Genomic DNA, 22,225 nt, shown 5'->3' on the forward strand with positions numbered 1-22,225 from the left:
TATATAAAAATATATATATATGTACTTTACGTTCCATCATATATATCCTTTTGTTTTTAACTGCTGGGCAATGTTTCTCTTCCTGATCCTATCGGAGACTCAGGATCTGGGTTCTAAGGAATCCCTTTCTCACGTAGATTATTGATGCATGAGCCACATGAGCATAGAAGTACTGAATTAATCTAAATTCCTACATGCTTCTCAGCGACTCAGTGACATTTGTGAAAGGGCAAAGGAGTGCCCACATAATGCTTGACTTATGGTTCTAGTAGGGCCAATCATCAACTAATGAGGCAAGAACTCTGGAGGAATTCTGAAATAAGAATTCATGAAAGAGGGGGAAATGAACTAGGGATCTAGGTAGATTCAGGAGAAGACAGCAGCCCTCAGGGTCAATATTATTCTTGGACTTTTCTGCCTTGTGACTACAAAAGGCTGCTAGACTTTTCTGGCCACAGTAGTTATTCACTGAGCAGATTGAATGGGTTCATTGTCTGACTTTAGGAAGAAAACATGTGTCCCTGCCACTTAACCCCTGGTGTTCCTCTTCTTAAAGTACCTGAAGGTACCTCCTTGGTCTTCCATGTATGTATGCCCTATCATTTCTATTCTTTCTTTTCAGCCCAATGGCTTTTGCTTCTCCTTGAGGGAGAATAAAAAGAATTACATATTTAACAGAAGTAACTTGAGAGACCTTATAATATTGGTTTTGATTTATTAAATATGAAGGAGGAGGGAATAACAGAAGCAGAGAATCTCAGTGTTAGAAGAGACTTCAGAGACCAGGGATTCTCTCTAAACTAGATGTTCTTAGCCTGAACTTATTTAAAAAAATATTTTGGTAATTGTTTTTTTTTTTTTGTAATTCTATATATCTTATTTTACGTATTTAATAAAATCATTTAGGGAGAGGTCTGTAGACTTCATCATACTACCAATGGGGTCATGATGTGAGAAAAGATTCAGTTCTCAAGAAGTTATACATATGTATATGTGTATGTGTTCTAGACAGACTTTTTTTTGAGAATTAGGCATTTTTAGCCTTTTTTGGTATCATGAACCTTTTTAGAAGTATGGCGAAGTGTACAGATCTCTTCTCAGAATAATATTATTAAATGTATATTAGTGTAGTATGTACATATAAACATATACATGTATATATGTATCTATATAGGTGTATATCATATACTTATGTGTGTGTATATATATATACACATACATACATACATACATACATACATACATACATACATACATACTGAATCCACTGGAGAAGGAAATGACAAACCATTCCATCATCCTGGTGAAGAAAACCCCATTCATAGTATAGTCCATGTGGTCATGAAGAGTCAGACAAGATTGAACAATGATGAAAACACACACACACACATACATACACACACACAATCAACCAACCTTTGCTTGAAGAACTCTGAAGGGGAATCTATTATCCATGGAGGAAGCCCCTTCCATTTTGGGATATCTCAAATTTCTCTGCCTCTTACATGCAGCTTAATAGACCTCTTTGCAAATGTATATGAAGATTGATGTGGGGAGAGGTGGTGCTGTGGGCGAAGAATTGTTTCAGAGATATTTGGTGATCTCAATTTAGGAAAGCCATGGCTAAGCTAACAGACCTCAAGATCATGCTACACATGGATTATTAGAAGGGACGGTGTGGAGGATGGACCTTGGGTTGGGGGTGATAATTGTCTTCCAGTATTTCAAGGATTGTCACAGGTAAGAGTAAAGATATGCATTCACACAGCACTTCCCTGAGAATGGTGACATACCCCAGGGGAAGCTTTCTCATGGGGCTATTTTCCAAGGCGACAGGCAATAGGAATACTTTCCCCCATGTGTACTGGGGGACATCCCAGATGGCTCTCTATGTAGGCATATGGGTAAAAAAAAGCTAGTCTTATAGTTCTTGCCCAAATATGAAAAATGATACTTAGGGGATAAATTCTTCATTCCCATTAGAGTGCATTTTGTTTCTTCTCTGGGTCCTCTCATTTACATCCACAGTTAGATAACAGGTATAGGCAGAGTTTTCCAGGAAACCTTTCTTCTCAGGTCCTGCCTAACAGTCTAGGGCAGCTGTCATTGTCTTAGACATCTTCTTCCCTGACTCCCTCAAGTGTTTCCTTGATCTGCTACTCTTCTGACATCTGTTGCCTTAATAACTTTCCTTGGGGTGGGTGGGGGAGGTCCCCTGCCTGCCTGGCCCTTGCTGTGCTTCCCTTTCTGGGGAAGGCCTCCTTTGCATTCTTGCCTGCTCATTGTGAAGCCAAGCTGCTCCAGTTCCCTCATCAAGACTTTCATATGCAGGTGGTGTTGTCTTACCAGACCTCTGGTTAATCTAATTAGTCATCTTCTCCCTCAGAAACCTCAGGCTTCTATAGTAGACTCTCTCTCTCTCTCTGTCTCTGTCTCTGTCTCTGTCTCTCTCTCTCTCTGTCTCTCTCTCTTTCTCTCTCTCTCTGTCTCTCTCTCTGTCTCTCTCTCTCTCTGTCTCTCTCTGTCTCTGTCTCTGTCTCTCACTGTCTCTGTCTCTGTCTCTCTCTCTCTCTCTCTCTCTCTCTGTCTCTCTCTCTCTCTCTCTCTCTCTCTGTCTCTCTCTCTTCATTTTCTTCATAGTGTATGTATCTCTACCTAGGAGAGTGAGCTGGTGCCAATTAGTAAATTTTCAGGAGAGGCATTGACCCCTCAGAAATCAGCAAATTTTACAAATCAGGGTTTGATTAATTGTTTTGTTGGTTGTCTAGACTGAAGGAAGTGATGGAGAAAAGGTTAATTGTGCAAATTAAACTTGAAAAGATATCCTGGATTAAAAAGTTGGGGGTGGGGGGAGAAGGGAAGGGGATAGCTAAATGGACCGAGTTCCAGGCCTGGAGATAAGAGGTCTTGGGTTCAAATCTGATCTCAGACACATCTTAGCTAACTGATCTTGAGCAAGTCACTTAACCCCAGTTGCCTAAACCTTCCCATTCTACTACCCTGGAACCAATACTTAGTATTAATTCTAAGACAGAAGGGAATTAAAGAAGGAGGAAAGGAAGGATGGATATGAATTTAATATAAATTATGCCCCTTATTCTGTTTGAAAATCCATTTTGGTTGTTCTCAATCCCATCCTTTGACTGGGCTCATGGGCACTATAGGGAGAACAGCAGAGACTTTGTGGCTCCCAAAAAGTCTGGCCTCTGGTCCTGCCTGACTCCAGGTGTTTGCATGACTGGGCTCTGACCTGGTGTGAGAAGGAATGACATCAATGTCTTTTTACAAGAGAGGACTAAGGAAGTGGGAAGGTCTTTTTTGGGGGGTGTTTGGCTCTTGGTTCACTTAGAGACTCTTGCTGGCATGGTCACATTGACTGGTGAATGGAGACAGGCTTGGCAAACTGAGATTAATTAGGCATGTCCAGGTGAGCATGTGATTTCCTCTTTTTTCTATAACTTTTACTAATAAATAATTATAAATTAATATACATTCTCTGGAGAATTTTAATCATATCAGAAGGAAGGAAGGAGGAAAGGAAGAAAGTTTATTATGGACACTCTTTTTTCTGAATGCCAACTGTTAAATATTTAGGCTCACATTCCTTGTTTTTACCCCAGCTTTGCTATGACTGACCTAGTAACAAAACAATAGGAAAAATGCCCAATGCGTGGCAAAGCGACTTTTGTCTGCTTATGACTCAGAGTTCTGCTTCTTTAAACAGATGGCCTGGTTCAAATTCTACCTATGCTTCTCAGTTCTTGTGTGACCTTGGGCAAATAATTTTTCTTTTTCTTGGCCTCATTGTCTTAAGCTTTAAAACTAGAAGGATAGAATAAATTACCTCCAAATTTCCCTCCAGCTCTAAATTCCTAGCAATCCTTTTATCAGGTATTCATAAAGTTCTTCTGCTTATGAGAGTAGCCCTTCTATAGTATATAAACTAGGAATAATCTAAATGCTATTCATAACAGTGGGGAACTAGGTTGTACAATGGATAGAGTGCCAGGTTTCAAGTTGGGAAGACTTGAGTTCAAATCCTACTTTAGACACTAACTCTGTGAGTCTAGGCAGGTCACTTAACTCTGTTTGCCTCAGCTTCCTCATCTTCAAAATCAGCTGGAGAAAGAAATGGTAAGTTGCTCCAAAATCTTTGCCTCGAAAACTCCAAATGGAATCATGAAGAATTAGACATGCCTGAAAAAAGTTGAACAATTAAATGAATGACAGAGTTTACTCTTCAGGTACTTAACTACCTTGGCATCATATAACTTGGCTAAAGTTTGTTGAAGTTAAGTTGGAATTAAGTTGAATTCAATGGAAACACAGGGTAAAGTGGGCTCAAGCCAATCTTTCAAGTCACCAGCCTCTCTTTCTGAGCCCAGTTTCTGGAATCCTGTGTCTCCCTAAGGTCTCAGGCTCTATCAGTCAGTCAACAAGCATTTTTAAAACACCCATTATGAACCAGCAACTATTCTGATGAAAGGGGCTCAGAGTTTAGAAAGAACAGATGGGTTTTGGGTGAAGACATCAAAAGTACTTATAATTATATAAAAATGCTCTAAATCATCATTGATTTGAGCAGTGATTCCCAAAGTGGGTGCCACTGCCCCCTGGTGGATACTGCAGTGATCCAGGGGTGGTGGTGATGGCCACAGGTGCATTTGGGAGCAGTGAATCACTGTAAGGGGGTGGTGATAGTATGTGACAGGGGCCGCTAAGTAATATTTTTTTCTGGAAAGGGGGCAGTAGGCCAAAAAAGTTTGGGAACCACTGGACTTGAGGAATGTAAATCAAAACAACTCTGAGATATCTCATACCTATCACATTGGCTAAAATGATAAAAGAGTGAAATGAATGTTGGAGGGGATGAGGAAAACCGGAGACACTAATACACTGTTAGTGGAACTATAAACAAATCCAACAATTTTAGAGAGCAGTCTGGAAGTATGCTCAAAGAGGTATAAAACTGTGCAAGCTCTTTAATCCAGCAGTACCACTATTAGGTTTGTTTCTAAGATGATCAGAGAAAAAGGAAAAGAACCTACATATTCTAAAATATGTATAGTGGCTCTCTTTGTGGTGGCATAGAACTAGAAATTGAAGGGATGCTCATCAATTGAGGAATGGCCAAACAAGTTATGACGTATGACTGTGATGGAATACCACTTTATCATAAGACATGGCAAGCAGGTTAGTCTTTTAAAATGGAAAGACCTACGTGAAATTATGAAGAGTAAAACAAGAACCAAGAAAACAATTATATACAGCAACAGAAATATTGTTTGAAGAATTACTTGTGTATGTCTATATTCAGAGGAAGAACTGATAAATCAAAATAAGTAAGACATAGTTATATCTATATCTATATATCTATAATATATATGTATTTTTTGATCAAATGATATCTTCTGTAGTGCATGGAGGAGAAGATGGGAGGTGGATACCTAGGAAGTTTAATGTAACAACTAACCTAATTAATTAATTTATTTTTAAAGAAAGTATCTGTTGGCTATACAAATGAATAAATTCTGCAAAAGGTAATAGCAGATATAACTTGACTTGAGTTTCATATTTTTTTCAGCCTTGGCTTCAAAACATCTGGTAAAGGCAACTAATTAGCTTCTGGGACAGCCTATTACAATTTGAGGTAATTCTTATGGTCAGAAAGTTTTCCCTTAAGTATAAGTAAATTAGATGAACATAGACTAGTTTACTTGTCAGATCTCTGGGAAAGGAAAGATTTTAAGACCAAGCAAGAGATAGAGAATATTACAAAATGTAAAATAAACAAATTTGATTATATTAAATTAAAAAAAATTGTACAAACAAAACCAATACAACCAAAATTAGATTGGAAGCAACAAATTGGGGAAAAATATAACAAAAATCTCTGACAAAGGTCTAATTATTCAAATTTATAAGGAGCCAAATCAATTGTACAAAAAATCCAGCCATTCCCCAATTGATAGATGGGCAAGGAACATGAATAGTCAATTTTCAGATAAAGAAATCAAAACTATCAATAAGCACGTGAAAAAGTGCTCTAAATCTCTTATCATCAGAGAAATGCAAATCAAAACTCTGAGGTACCACCTCACACCTAGCAGATTGGTTAATATGACACCAAATGAAAGTAATAAATGTTGGAGGGAATGTGGCAAAATTGGGACATTAATGCACTGTTGGAGTTGTGAATTAATGCAACCATTCTGGAAGACAACTTGGAACTATGCCCAAAGGACGTTAAAAGACTGTCTGTCCTTTGATCCAGCCATACCATCGCTGGGTTTATACCCCCAAAGAGATAACAAGGAAAAAAGACTTATACAAATATATTTTATGGCTGCACACACTGTGGTGGCAAAAAATTGGAAAATGAGAGAATGTCCTTCAATTGGGGAATGGCTGAACAAATTGTGGTATCTGTCGGTAATGGGATACTATTGTGCTCAAAGGAATAATAAACTGGACGAATTCCATGTGAACTGGAATGACCTCCAGAAATTGATGCAGAGTGAAAGGAACAGAACCAGAAGAACATGGTACACTGCTTTGGAAGTGGAGACCCTGACTTTATTTCTCCCAGTGACAAAATAGTAATACTTGTCAAGGCTTCCATTAACCTCTATGTGCATTTTTAAGTGAAATTTTCACCTTTTCAACATTTCTTTGAGACAGGTAATAAGAATTCACAATCCCATTCTCCAGATGGAGAAAAAATGCTGCTATTCTCCTTTTACTTTAAATACATAACATGCTCTAAACTATGTGTCAATTAATACATCTGTTTGCCTGTGATGAACATCTGAGAAATCTCTCTGTAAACTGTGAGTCACTTTGTTCCACCCTCAGTTTTTAACTTGTCATTTTGCATCTGTAAATTTCTGAACATGCAAAATTGGATTATGAATGGTTGGATCTGAAGAAAGAGGCATCCAATGTGATACCAGATCATTGATTCCAGGGCTTTGGGCCATCCAAGAATCTAGGCATCTTGAAGACTAGAGTGACATGATGACAATAACCCAATACCTATATAGCACTTGCTAGAATGCTCAGCTTATGGCCTAGAAAAACTGTCTTCATATATGACCTTGGACATTAGCTGTGTGTCTTAGGGCTAAGTAACATTCCTAAGCCTCAGTTTCCTCATTTGTAAAATCAGAAAAAGAATATTGTGGTGCATACTTCAAAAAGTTGTTGTCAAGTTCTAGCGAAAAATTTCAAAAATAAAAAATGCTATATATATGTTTTATTATTTTTTATACATTACTTTGATCCACAGAACTATTTATAGGTATACTTACATTTTATTTAATCAGTGAGGAACCTGAAGCCCACTGTATTGAAATGACTTGGTTTACTTAGTACCTAGAAGCAAGACTTCAAGCCATATTTTCCTACTCCAAAATTGTAAATTACTATAGTTGAATAAGGCTGCCCCTATGATGATGGGAAGAAGTCAAATGGATTCTTGGGGGTAAGGTGCATAGAGGCAGATTTCTGACTCATTAGGAAAAAGTTTCCTTAGAGTTAAAATGGGACAAAAGTGAAACTAATTCCCTCAGTAAGTGATGGGTTCCTTATCATTAAAAATCTTTGAACAGAGCCTGAATGACTTCTTGTCAGGGGTGTTCAGCTATTGCTTGAATTGAATGACCTCTGAGATTCCTTCCAACTCTGAGTTGCTGTGATTTTATGATATGGTTGATACAGTATATTCCACAATCTTTAATCATTTTCTATTGTCTTAAGATAATCTGTGGAGTAATTGAATAGATCGTTTGTGTGGAGATAGACTGTTATAAGTGAATAAGAGAGGTGTAAAGAAAGTACTATGAGAGTCCAGAGGATGAGAAAACCTCTATCAGTTTGGGGATGGGATCATGAAAGGCTTCCTAGAAGAATGGGGCAATTGGGTTGGATCCTGAAAGCAGGGTAATTTTACAATAGGTGAAGATAGGGAGGAGGAGGCCTCTTAGTCCTCTCATATATGCATCATTATATGAAGGATCATTACACTCAGATAATAATGCTTATAAAAGAAAGGCAAGGTTAGACTGTCCAAGCATTGAATAATAAACTAAGTTAGGGATTTGTACTCTAATCTCTAGATAACAGCATCATTGAAGGCTCTTGGGCAAGAGGATAACATGATCATCAAATATGGATTTGAAAGCTTAATCTGGTATCAATATTTGAATTGATAGAAATGGGAAGATCTTAGAGATGGGAAAAAAGAAATAGTTCAAAAGCTATATTAAACATTGTTTTCCCTTGCATCTGTTATCTCCTATCACTTCAATTCTCCCTATAGAAAGCAAGTATCAAAAATAGCTTTTAATTGGTTTCTTCTTGTTCATGGGAATGTGATTTAAATAGTTTATAACCTGAGTTAGCAATAATCAACAGAGTTCCTAACTGAACTGATGAGATCACAGGTCAAGCAATTATTTAGAGTTATATGAGGGATACATCTTCATAGAAAGAAAGAATGCCCCCATATTCTCAATGAAAGGACACAAAGGACTCCTGGTTGGTTTCAGGATGGGTATTGACTTCTGTATAGTTGGATTTGGGAACAACAGACCCATAAGATCATAGATGTTGAACTCAAAGGGACCTCATAGATCCTATTCTTTTCATTGTACAGATGAAGAAGCAGAGACCAAGGTAGGCTTAAATGACTTTCTTAGAGCTTGGCTTCAATTTTGACTCTGACTTCTGGATTATTTCATTGGGTGAGTGAAAGGCTGACTCCTTTCCTAGTTTCCTAAGAGACTAGCTTCCGTCTTGGAGGAGGCTGTGTGTTTACTCACCACCATCCTTCCTGGTTGAGAGTGAATTAATCTGTGCCTAGATTAAGCAGACCTGGAGGAAGCATGTAGGTTGATAGGATAGATAACCTCTCTAACCTCTTCACATTCTCTACTTTATTGTTTCCTTTCCATTTTATAAATATTTGTAAATACATTTCTGATTTGACATATAATAAATATTGGAGACCACATAATTTCATTAAATTATTGTCTAACCATTAAATGTAACCCTTACAGCATCCAAGGCACTGACAGATTTCTTTCAGAAACACTTGGAAGAAGCAGATGTGTCCTAGTCTAAGTATTCATGTTCTTGAATCCAAACTTATTTCTTTTCCAAATCCTTACCTTCCATCTTAGAATCAATTTAATATATTGGTTCTAAGGTAGAAGAACAGTAAGGGAGAAGTGATTTGGGTTAAGTGATTTGACCAGATCAAACAGAAAGTGTCTGAAGCCAAACATGAGTCCAAATTTCTTATAAAGAAAGGGAAACTTCTAACATTTCTAAATATTATGGTTATAAAATCTAATCTTACAGCCATAGAATAGAAATTTCCTGGGTAGTCCCTGGTTTAAGGACCCATGAGGAACTGGTAGATTTTTTGTGTATTTCTGGAGTGGAAGAAGTCATTCATTATAGTTTTTATTGGATTTCTTGATCATTATTCAGTTTGTTGTTATCTTCATGGTATTGCTGGGAGAGATATTTGGGAGCTAGGCAGTCTGCTTCATGTTTAGACAACCATTTTTGCCAGGAGTGATGAGTATACATTCTTAATATGTAATTCTGCACACGCTTTCCTTCTTCTTTCCTCCCTTATGTATCCTTTTTCTTTTGAAGTAGCTACATTTTACATTTTTAGAGCTACATTTCAGTCATATCCCACTAAGTCTCAGGGATACTTACAAGGTAAAATGTGTCTTCTTTTATTAAGTTCTCTAACTCTTATTTCTTGTTAACCATCAATCAATCAACCAATAAAAAGGCATTTATTAAATATTCACTGTGTCAAACACTGTACTAAGTGCTAGGACTATGTATTTGTTTTTAGAACTCTACGGTTATATATTTTATTGATGGGTCCTTTCTTAGATCTTGACTCTTGAAAATTTTCTCTTCTCCTGATCTACTTACATTATACCTGTTTTCTTATGGCACCTTGCTTAGTAGATAAACATAAGTAGCTTTCTCCAATGCTCTTCCTTTTCAGCTTAAAGCCCCTCTGATTATAGGCATGGCTTTGAACAGAGGAGGTGCTAGTTCTGGTAGGCTCTTCCATGATCAGGCCATATCTGCAAAAATATTCAATTCTGATAGCCACATTTTAGGAAAAGCATTCAAAACATGACTATCTTAAGAGAAGTATGACCAAGCTAGCATGAAGATATATGTTTATGCTATATAATGATTTTCTGAAGGACCTGAGGACCTAAAGAAGAAAGGGGTTAGGTGGGACATAATATTTTTCTAAACCCTTACCTTCCATCTTGAAGTCAATACTGTGTATTGGCTCCAAGGTAGAAGAGTGGTAAAGGCTAGGCAATGGGGCTCAAGTGACTTGCCCAGGGTCACACAGCTGGGAAGTGTCTGAGGCCAGATTTGAACCTAGGACCTCCTGTCTCTAGGCCTGGCTCTCAATCCACTGAGCTACCCAGTTGCCCCCAGGTGGGACATAATATTAACATTTTAACATATTCTAATTAATGACTTCTGAAAGTAGGATTGTTCTGCTTGGTCCCAGAGGGCTGAAAAGAGGAACAAAGGATGGAAACTGTAAAGAGAAAGATTCTATTTCATTTGACAAAAGCTTTCTGGTAATGGAGTTCTCTAAAAGTAGAATGGGATGTCTTGGAAGATAGTAGATTCACCCTCACTAGAGACTTTCAAGCCAAGGCTAGATGATCACTTGAATAGAATATGATAGGGCAGTGATGGGCAAACTTTTTAAAGAGGGGGCCAAAAGAAAGGACATGCTCAACTGTCAGTCTGTTTCTAAGGCAACTCTTTCAAAGTTTCACTGTATTGTATTGTATCCTACTCACTGTATTCATCAGATTAGGAATAATGTCACCTGGCCGGATAGAACACTTCAGGGGGCCACATCTGGTCCGCAGGCCATAGTTTGCCCATCACTGTTGTAGGAGATTCTCATTCAGGTACAGGCTAGATGAGATTATCTATCTTTCAGATTCTGTTATTTTAAACTCATAGATTAAATTTAGCCCTAATCCAGACAGAGATGAGTCGAGAAGCAACTGAAGAAAGAGATAGAAGATAGATTATTCCTCATCCCAAGATTTTCTTTTGCATGTACAAGATATGTTTTAATTTGGAAAATGGTTTCTCTGAGGTCTTTCATTTGACTTTCAAACTTTCCAAGGTCCCTTAGATCAGACCGAGGAACAATGAGAGTTGTAGCAGAAGAAACTCTCCAGTTAAAGATGTTTCTAAAAAACTGGCAGGTGGAGCAAACGACTCTCAGCCAGGCAGAAAAGCATTCATACAATTAGTCCAAGCATTCTGGAAAATAATTTGGGATTATGCTGATAAAGTGACTCTAAGGTCCATAATTTCTGACCCAGAGATCCCAGCGTATGGTGTCTGTCCCAAGGAAATGAAAGAGAGAAACAAATTCCCATTTACATTAAATATTTATAGTCACGATTTCTATAATTGCAAAGAACTGGAAAGGATTTGCCCATCAAGTAGGAAGTGGCTAAACAAGTTGCAATATGTGCATGTAATAAAACATTACTTTCCCACTCAAATTGATGAATATGAAGAATAGAGAGAAGCATAGAAACATTTAAATGAACTGGTACCTAGTGAAGTTAGTAGAACCAGGAAAACAATATCCACCATGGCTACAGCAATGTAAGTAGAAAGAACAAGAAGAATTTTGAAAAAAATTAATTATAATTACTGAGATTACCCCAAGAAAGGATATGAGAAAAGACGCATACTCGTTCCTTCTTCACAGAAGTAAAAGGAATTATAGATGTGGAATTCTGTATGTAATGTCAGACTTGCTTGATAACTTGGTTGGTTTTGCTGAATTTTATTTTTTCTTTTCTTCCTTATTCTTTGTTAGATTATTCTGTGGATGAGGAAAGGGGGGTATCACTGGAAATAAAGTTGGTACAAAACCAAGATATTAATAAGTTTTAAAATGAAGGAAAAGAAAACATTTACAAAAACAAAATCTAATTGAGAAATCACTAATAATCTTTCTATATGTGTTGTCTTTTTTTTTTAAACCCTTACCTTCAGTCTTGGAGTCAATACTATGTATTGGCTCCAAGGCAGAAGAGTGGTAAGGGCTAGGCAATGGGTCAAGTGACTTACCCAGAGTCACACAGTTAGGAAGTGTCTGAGGCCAGATTCAAACCTAGGACCTCCCATCTCTAGGCCTGTTCTCAATCTACTGAGCTACCCAGCTGACCCTTACACGTGTTTTCTTATATTAACAGCCCTTGAAGTTTGCCTCTTGCTAACTCTTTTGTTAAAAAGTTATTTATTTACTTATTTGTTTGTTACATTAAAATTCCCAGGTATTATTCCACCCTTCCTTCCCATCCTGCACTAGAGAAGGTATCATTTAACAAAAAAGATTCTTTCTCTGTCTCTGTTTCTCTCTCTCTCTCTCTCTCTCTCTCTCTCTCTCTCTCTCTCTCTCTCATTCTCTGACTGTCTTTCTCTGTCTGTCTCTCTTTCTCTGTCTCTCTCTGTCTCTCTCTGTGTCTGTCTGTCTGTCTGTCTCTCTCTCCATCTATCTAAACTGCATCTTGCTTGTTTCTATTGATCAATTGTAACTCTATTTTTAGAACCTTCTAATTCCCAATTTCTGTTGTGGATGACTACATATATTGTCTCATGCTTCTGGCCTCCCAAGTTCCTTCTTGGTATTTGAACTTAGATTGTTCATAAAATAACTCTCATCTTTGCCTAGGTGAGAATTTTGTTCCTACAGCACCATCCTCTTGGTCCCTAGAATGTGCCAGATTCAATTGCAACTGAGGCACAACTCAGTCAGTAGCTCTTGAGGGGGCAAAACCAAGCTGAGCTGGAGGGAACTACAACTTACCCCTGACACTAGGCTTTGAATGCTTCCCATGTAGTTAACACTTGAAAGATGCTTTCTCTTTTTCTTTACATTTGTAACAGGGTCCTGGCTTTCACCTGGACCTTGTATTTCATCATGATTTGGGCATTCTGACTGATTGAACAATTGGCCTGGAAAATCCATTCTCAAGTGTTTGAATTCACCAGTGACATTTCTAAAACAGTGCATGTGAGCAGGTAGGGGAAGCCAGATTACTGGAGCAATTGATTTAGTCAGACTTCAACCATCCCTCCAACAAAATGAAGTATGCAGTGGTTAGTGGGGAATTCAGGAAGTGCTTTGCCAAAAACTGGAGAGATTTTCTGAGGAAGGCTGAGAAACCATCATTTGGAAATTCCGGGACTACGTGGTTGAGGCTTTCTAGAAGAGCCCTTACATCTCATCGTTTCTTTTTTTAGGAGACATTTTCTCAGCTTCAAGTGTCTCCTTCGTGCATAGGCGAGTCCTCTAGTAAAAGGACTTTATTACAATGCGACAAGACAACCCAGAACTGGTCTCAGACAGCACTCGACTTTTAATGGAGAGCAGAGACTTCTCTATTGAATTGATTTTAATTGAAACTCTAACCTCATTCTCTGACCTCTGCTTCATCTCCCTGATTGGAGAAATTAACCACTTCATTAAGGATTGTGATGGCTCCAATTTCTTCCAGCATCTTGACCATTCTGGAAGCCTTTGAGCTGGGCTCACTCTCCCTCTTCTTTAGTGAATAGATGACTAGATTTCAGATGGTAATACTGGGCATAAGGTGCAAATTTAAGACTAAATTCCCACCTTCTGGAAGAATCCTTTCCCAACTCCTCTTAATGCCAGTCAGCCCTCCCTCTACTGATTATCTCCAACTTAGCCTATACGTATAATAGAAAGGTAGCTAGATATAGATAGATAATATAGATATGGATGGTTTATATATAATTGTTAATGTATTATTTCCCCTGTGAATACCTCGAGATCAGGGACTGTTTTTGTCTTCCTTTGTATCCCCCGAACTTAGCACAGTGCCTGGCACATAGAAGACACTTGTTTAAAGCCCTTACTTCCCATCTTGCTATCAATTCTAAGAGTAGTAAGGACTACACAATCAAAGTTTAGTGACTTGCCCAGGGTCACTTAGCTAGGAAGTGTGTAAGGTCAGATTTCACATAGTTGATACTTAATAAATATTTGATTTGGTGAGGGCAACATTTCTCTTACTGTTCAGCCTGGGCTTAAGGTAATGAGATTTGACAGATTCTGTTTAGAAAAGGTGAGCAGAGATAGAATATGGCAGTGGTATTGGAAGGAAACACTAAGGAGACTCAGCTAGGCACCTTAGGCTCAGAACTCAACCTCTGTGTTTATGTGGACTGGGTTCAGTATTAGAAGCATCTTACTAAATAATGCTCTTTGATTTGCTTTGCCCTAAATCCAGGTTCTCCCTGGGGTCATTAGAAATTTGGTTCATGTTTAGGACTTCATAACGAAAGGAAAATGCCCTGAACTCTCATGCAAGCAATCAGATTAATATACCTACAAAGGGATTATACATCTAGACTTTCTTTCCTATCTCTTGTCAATTTTCTAGACTCAATCAATATTCTCCATTGTAGTGTCCATGGGTGCTCATTTTGACTTCATGTATGCTAAAATGCACGTCAACGGGACAATCAAAAACAGAGCAATTATTTGCACCTTTTCATAGCATCATTCATAGAAGTGGAGTTCCATCTACAGAGGCAATGAAGAGACAACACCAATTCTAGGTAGAACCAACACACTTTTTGTGCCTTCGAAAGAAAATGTGATGCTTATTGAGCAAGAAGAAGAAAGAAAGCGACACAGAAAGAAAAGTCAGAAAGAAACGATCAGTAAACATTAGGAGATGCTAATAAGGAATATTTTTGTACATAACAGGAGAAAAACCCAAGAGTCAAAATCCAGAATTAAATTAATATCTGATCATTCTACTTAGCTACTCTCTATATTGAGACTAAAACTTACAGGAGGGTTAGTGTTTACCAATAAGGACAATAGATGATACTTTACAGTGGTGAGATTTAAGAGATTGAAGGATTCCCATTTTGCTCCCTCCTCATCTCACATCCTATCCAAGTCCTACCCCTAGGATTGTTCACATTCCATCATTAGGCTTTCATTCGCTGACTCCTGGAAAAATAGAAAAGGACCTAAGAGACCAATCACTAGAACTCATACGTAAAAAAGAATCCTACAGACCTAAAAAGGCAATTTCTGTCTCAACTTTCTTTCCTATATCCTGTCTAGACTAAGACCAAGAGACCACCAGTATATATGCCTAAGTAGATATCCTAAGAGTTCTCTGTCACAGATCAATATTCTCGAAGCCCCCCACACACACACACAAAAGGATGAAGAGAAACTTATATGGCTCCTTTTTTAAAACTCTTTTTTTAAAAAAAAAAACACCTTTCTGAATATCACAACTCTACATTTGGTTTCTTCACATTCTACACACATAGTTGTGATAAGTAAAGCAGAAGATAGAAAGGATGGCTAGGATGGGTTAGAGATGACATTTTAGGAATATGTAAAGAATAAGTCAGTTCAAGAGGGGAAGGTTGGGATAGCCATAATTCTTTTTTTTTCAAACATTTATTAATATTCATTTTTAACATGGTTACATGATTCATGCTCCTCCTTTCCCCTTCACCCCCGCACTCCCCCCACCCATGGCCGATGCACATTTCCACTAGTTTTGTCATGTGTCCTTGATCAAGACCAATTTCCAAATTGTTGGTAGTTGCATTGGTGTGGTAGTTTCGAGTCCACATCCCCAATCATGTCCACCCCGACCCATGCGTTCAAGCAGTTGTTTTTCTTATATGTTTCCTCTCCTGCAGTCCTTCAGGATAGCCATAATTCTATACTTAACTCCTCCATTCCCTTTCCCACCCAGATCCCCTAATATTCATTTCCAGTTTTTGTTTCAAATGATTTGTTTTCAATGACCAATATGGAAATTTTTTGTATGATAACATATGTATAACCTAGATCAAATTGCTTACTATATCTGAGAGGGGTAAGGGGAAGGAGGGGGATAATTTGGATCTTAGAATTTGGGAAAACATATGTTGACAATTGTTATTACATGTTATTTGGAAAATAAAATATCTTTAAATAAATATAAACAAAGATTTACAAAAAAAATCATTATTTGTTTTTGCCTTTTGAGGAGCTTTCCAGACTCGGGACTCCTAATCGACTCACAATAAATCGGGTATCTCCTTTGTCTTCCTTTTGCTACTTTCTTCATCTTTCCCCATTGTTTCCTAGATTCACAACCATGGCCAGTCTAAACAGCACCTCTCTTGGTTTATCCAAGGAGGGGACATTGCTGAGTTGATGATTCAGTAGTATGTATTGTTGTTGGCAGCAGTATCAAATCAGGGTCAGAGGGAGAATATGATGTAGTACAAAAAGACAATGAACATGAAATTAAAATTCACATCCTGGCTCTACAACTTCCCACCTGTCTGACTTTGGACAAGATGGATCTCAGTTTCTTTTTTCTGTTAGATGAGAGAATGATTGGACAACATCCAAGATCTCTTCATGTCTAAAGGTATGATATTGGACTCTATGATTGTTTGTTGTGAGGTCGTGTGGGATTGGATTTAGAGTCATGAGAAATAAGATCAAATCCTGACTGAGGTTTACTGACTGTATAACCTTTGACAAGATTCTTAACCTGAATATGGGATGGTTTGGAAGTATCTTTACTTAATTTCTATTTAGGACTATTCCCACTACTAGTGTCCCCATTTTCTCTACCATCCAGCTATCCTTTCATTCCCTGGCTAGACAAGAGTTTCTTGTCCACATTATAGTATCATAGTTTATCAGAGGTGGAAGGGACCTTTTGAATCTAAATTGTCCACTTTTTACATATGCTAGTACACGGACCTAGAATTTGAGGGGCAGGAGTATTGGCTTTCTTCATCTAAATGAAGATCTAGATCTAGACCAACATTAAGAAACTGAGTTCCATGCTTGAGTAGCTTAATACCTAAAGAAGTGACTATACTGCTTTCTTGAAGTCTTTGGCTCATTATTCCTCTGTTCTAGAGTCTTAGGAAGAATCATGAAAAGTTTACAGTTGTCTCATGTCAAAGATTTCTCTTAAAGAATTTAAAACAGTACTCAGTGTACAATGTGTTTCAGATATAGGCTAGCTTTGTATTTCTTCTGTAGAAAAGAACAGCACAGAACACAAAAGACTCACAAATATGCGTTGATAAGATCTCAAGCACAAAATAGTAATATAACTACTATTATACTCTGCAGGGTGACTAATACCTAAAAATATCCAAACATGAACTATTTTGTGAGATTTCTGAATATTCATTTCACCTCCCCTTTGCTCTTCATTGTCCATATAGCTCCCTCAAGGTAGATGTCTTCCAGAAACTAGGCCAGGAGTTGAGCTTTTCCTCCTATCATCAGTTATCTTCTCATGTTCTGTAGTGGCCACAAGAGGCTTCTTTGAAAGTATAGCTCTTGTTTGGAGAACCCAGGAATTCTTGTATTACAAAGGTAGCCAGCCAGTTCTGAAAAGACTCAGGATTACTACAGTGGCTTCAGAGGAAAAAAAAATCAAACCAAACAAACAAACAAAAAAAGCAGAAAAGGTGACCAACTAGTTGGTACAGTGGACAGAGTGTTGGCCCTAGAATCAGGAAAACCCAGCTTTGTGAATTCAAATCCTGCCTTAGACACTTATTAGCTGTGTGACTGTAGGCAAATAATTTAACCCTCTTGGCCTCAGTTCCTCATCTGTAAAATGATCTGGAAAATGGAATCGCAAACTTCTCCAGTATTTTTGCCAAGAAGACCTCAAATGGGGTCATGGAGAGCTGGACACAACTGAACAACAGAAAAGACAGCAAAAGGTCTGAAATCTCAATTCAAGTTGGATGAAATATCACATTTGTGTGGAGGCATCTGACTCCCCTTTTAATGGAAATTCTAAGAAAGAAAGAACTATATGCAGTAATTTCTGGAAAGATGAAAGAGGAAGGTGAAAGTAGAAACTATCTCTTCCTTTAAGTTGATACAAAATTTTGGACATCACTGCTATCACCAAAGAATAGTGTAGGATAGACTGAGAGACTACCTTAGCCCTCAGGCTACATAACTGATAAGCATCATAATCAGAATTTGAACTTAGCTCTTATGCTTCTAACCCACCATATTCTTTATTACCCTACAATACCTCACACCAATTGATCACAGAATCACAAATACCATCATTTTAGACATGAAGGAAACTTGGAAGTCATTCATTCAAATTCCCTCATTTGATAGACCAAGATCTTTAGCGTGTGCCATTGGAAGTGGACCCAGAATCTTGAAGATCAGGACACTGAGGGTAAGTCTCACATTATGGGAGGCAGTGCTAGAGCCCAAGTTTTCCTATGACTACATGTGGTATTGTTGTTAATCAGTCATTTTAGTCATGTCTGACTCTACGTGACCCCATGGATTTTATCCATGAATTTTTCTTGGAAAAGACACTGGAGTGTTTCGCCATTTTCTCCTCCAGGGAAACCCCATTTAAAAAATGAGGAACAGAGGCAAACAAGGTTAAGTGACTTGCCCAGGGTTATACAGTTAGTATGTGTCTGAGGCAGGATTTGAACTCAGATCTTCTTGACCCAAGGTCCTGGTACTCTAACCACTGTACTATCTAGCTGCCCCTACATGTAATATAGAAAAAAGCCTAATATCAGTCTCCATCTTTCATGCTCACCTTAGGCCTAAATTCTCAAAGCCTAGTTTGCATTATGTTCCTCTTCTGGAGTCTGATGTGTCAGTCATATAGATGATCCTGAGTAATGCCCCATTGGCAGCATCTGACATATGCCTAGCACTAAACATGCAGGAACAGGCCTGTGCAAAAATAGATGATGTGTACCTACAAGCATCTGCAATAAGAAATAGATTTTTAAAATTTATTATATCAATGAGTATATTGACAATTGTTCATTATTGATTATAAGAGGAAGACGAAGAAAAGGGATATGAAAACAGTGTTACTACAGCCAGGCTCCTTTTCCATTTGGGTGTTTCAGCCTTTCAGTCTGTTGAGCAGTTTCCTGCAGATTTTCTCTTGTCAGGTAGGTTACTTATGACTCATGACTGTGACTTTCAGAATTGTAAGCACCACGGGAAAAAATTGGCCACCCTCTTCTTCCTCTGAACTCTTTCTCAACATCCTCCCCTTCTAATCACTGACTGGTACCTCTAAAAGAGACCCTGGAATCTTGGGTTTTGTAAAGTGATGCGATCTCTGGATTTTTAGGTGAGTTCAGCTGTGAGTTAGAGATGGGGGAAAGACAAGACAGGAACTCATGAAGTGGAAAAAAATCATTTCATTTTCCACTTGCAAATAATTGATTCCTCTTTTTATGACAGGAAATTGCCATTTCCCCAAATTAATATCCAACCAAAACGCTCCTTTCTTTTGCTATTCTGTGTTTTGGGTTTCTAGTTCCCCTTCCTCCTTTTTTCCCTTTTCCCTTTTGTTTTTTTTTCTTTTTATTCTAGCTCCTCTCTTTTTTCCCTCCCCTGTCCCCATGCAGTATTTGATCCTTCCAGCTCCTGGGTTCACACTGGGCATTGCTGTGCAGGTGACATGGGGACCAGTAACTTCAGCTCAGATATGACCTGGGAAGCCTTTGGTAAATGTGGGAAAGTGCCTGATCCATTTCTTTTTGTGCCAACGGTGAAAATACAGTTGAGACCCATTTATATATATAGGTCTGGAAGGCAAAGGAAAAAAAATTCCCTTTTCTTCTATCCTAGTTCACCTTGGATCTGGAAGTTGGCAGCAATTCACCAGCCTTCTGCAAAGAATTCCGTTCCATTGTCAATCCAGCTGCATAGTCTTTGTTGTCCCATAATCATGTCTTTATAGGCAGCCACACCAACTATTGTGGGGAGCAGCTCCCTGAACCATGATTAGCCTGCAATGATTATGTGTGGTTTTGTCAGTCACTTCCTAAAACTGGGTCTGCTGAGAAGCCCCCCACCCCATATTCTGTGGAAGCTGCAGCTGCAAAGGCCAGAACATACATCTGTACTCAAGCAGTATTCATTGTGTTAGTATTAGGGGGCAATCCTGTGATTTTCTTCTCTTATTTGCTGGACAATTACAATAATAGGACATAATGTGGAGGAGTTGAAATGCCTAAAGATAAAGGTTAAAAATAAATGAAAGCTGTAATGAATATATCTAGTCACCAGATGGCAATAGGTGGTTTTTTGCTTTTCTTTGTTTCTGAAAAGTCACATTGACTCTTTTCTGTGCCCTGACTGGTCCCTGGGCTTTTGCTAAAACCATTCTCTGTGCTTTGAATGTCCTCAGACTCCCTCTTTGCTTGCTTCTTATTTTTCCTTCTACCCTCCTACTTAAGTAACACTTTCTCCATTGAATCCATTCCAAATCAACGTGAATTTATTAAGGACCTACTATGTGCCAGGCACTGTTCTAAGTGCTAGGGACCCAAAGACAACAAAATGGAGATGCATTCTTCTAAAATGGGGCCTTCCCTTATCTGGTTCCCATTGGTATCTATATTCTCCCTTGGATCTCCCCCAACACTGTTCTAAACCTCTCTACTGCATTTATCGTGGAAGTTTTTTAATTCTATATAGTTATAGTTATTTAGGACAATGGATTGGAGTTCTGAATGTATGTATGAATTTGCATATAGTTATCTATTTGGGTCTTCTTCAGGAGTGTGCTAGTAAATGTTTAAAAACCAGCTCTGAAGCAAAGCTCTCATGACTTAACTTTTCAGCTTGATCTGCGTTATTGTAATTTTCTCTACCATTTTCTTCAATCTACATAATGAACAAAGCAATATATGAAGGCTTAATTTGTAGAATTTTCTGAATTCTAAAGTGTAAATGTTCCCACTGAAAATTTAATAATTGGTTCGTTTGAGCAGGTTCAAACTGGCCCCAGCGTGTTCCTGCATCCCTCTACTAAACTATAAACATCATGAGGACATCTTTTTAAAATTATGTATTTATTTTACATGAATTTATAATCTGTCCCTCCCATTATGAGGAAAAAAACAACAACTCCCATATGAACATGTACAGGTTAGCAAAAACAAATTCTGATATTGGCTTTGCCCCCAAATACATATTTTCCCCTGCGGTTTAAGTTCATTACCTCTCAAATAGGAAATGAGTTCTAGGTTTCATCTTCAGTCTCTACTCATTAATCATCATCTAATACCTTTATATATTTTCCTCTATAATATTTTTGTCATTGTGTAAATTATTCTCCTAGTTCTATTCATTCACAATGCATTCACTAGGCATTAATTCATAGAAGACTTCCCAGAATTTCTCTGAAATTCAGCATTTCATAATTTTCTGTGTCACAATGATATTCTATTACCTGTATGTGCCAGTTTGTTTAGTAGTTACCTAACAGGAGAATATCCTCTTAATTTCCAGTTTGGGGCTTCTATGAAAAAAGTGAATACAAAATTTTTATATAAGATGAGAATATCTTTTTTTTTTTAAAACCCTTACCTTCTGCCTTAGAATCAATACTATGTGTTGGTTCCAAGGCAATAGAGTGGTAAGGGCTAGGCAATGGGGGTTAAGTGACTTACCCAAGATCAAACTGTTTGGAAGTGACTAAGGCCAGATTTGAACCCAGGACCTCCCATTTCTAGGTCTGGCTCTCAATCCACTTAGGTACCCAGCTGCCCCCAAGAATATCTTTTCTAAATTTTCTATTTCCCTGGGAAATTAGGAGAGACTTCTGTATATACTAGATGCATTATAACTGTTTTTCAGTGGAATCATCCTAGGTATGTGGTCAGCATAGTAGGTGATAATTCTGTAGAGTAGGCTAAGAATGCCAGAAATCAGAGTCCTGGGTTCAAATATCATCTTTGTTACTTATTAGTTATGTGACTAGAAACAGAGATAACTGGGGGGAAAGTATTAGTCTGAGTTGAGAAGATTTGCTAACTTTTTTTGATCTACCCTTACTCTATTTTTAAACAAATTTACCCATGCCTTCTTAGAGTTATTGTACATGAATAGCTTCAGAGAATGGGCACTTCCAACTTACTTTCTAAGGTCCAGCTCCTCTCTTTAATCTCTCTCATCCAAAATTATCCCTGGAATCACAATTTTTTTTTCTTTTGCAAGTCTTCCTGGTGACCTCCTTATCATAGTCTCTCTTAGCCCTACTCTGTCCATCCTTTGCTGAGCATTTAGTAATCCTTG

This window comes from Gracilinanus agilis, chromosome 4, assembly GCF_016433145.1.
Source record: "Gracilinanus agilis isolate LMUSP501 chromosome 4, AgileGrace, whole genome shotgun sequence".
Lineage (NCBI taxonomy): Eukaryota > Metazoa > Chordata > Mammalia > Didelphimorphia > Didelphidae > Gracilinanus > Gracilinanus agilis.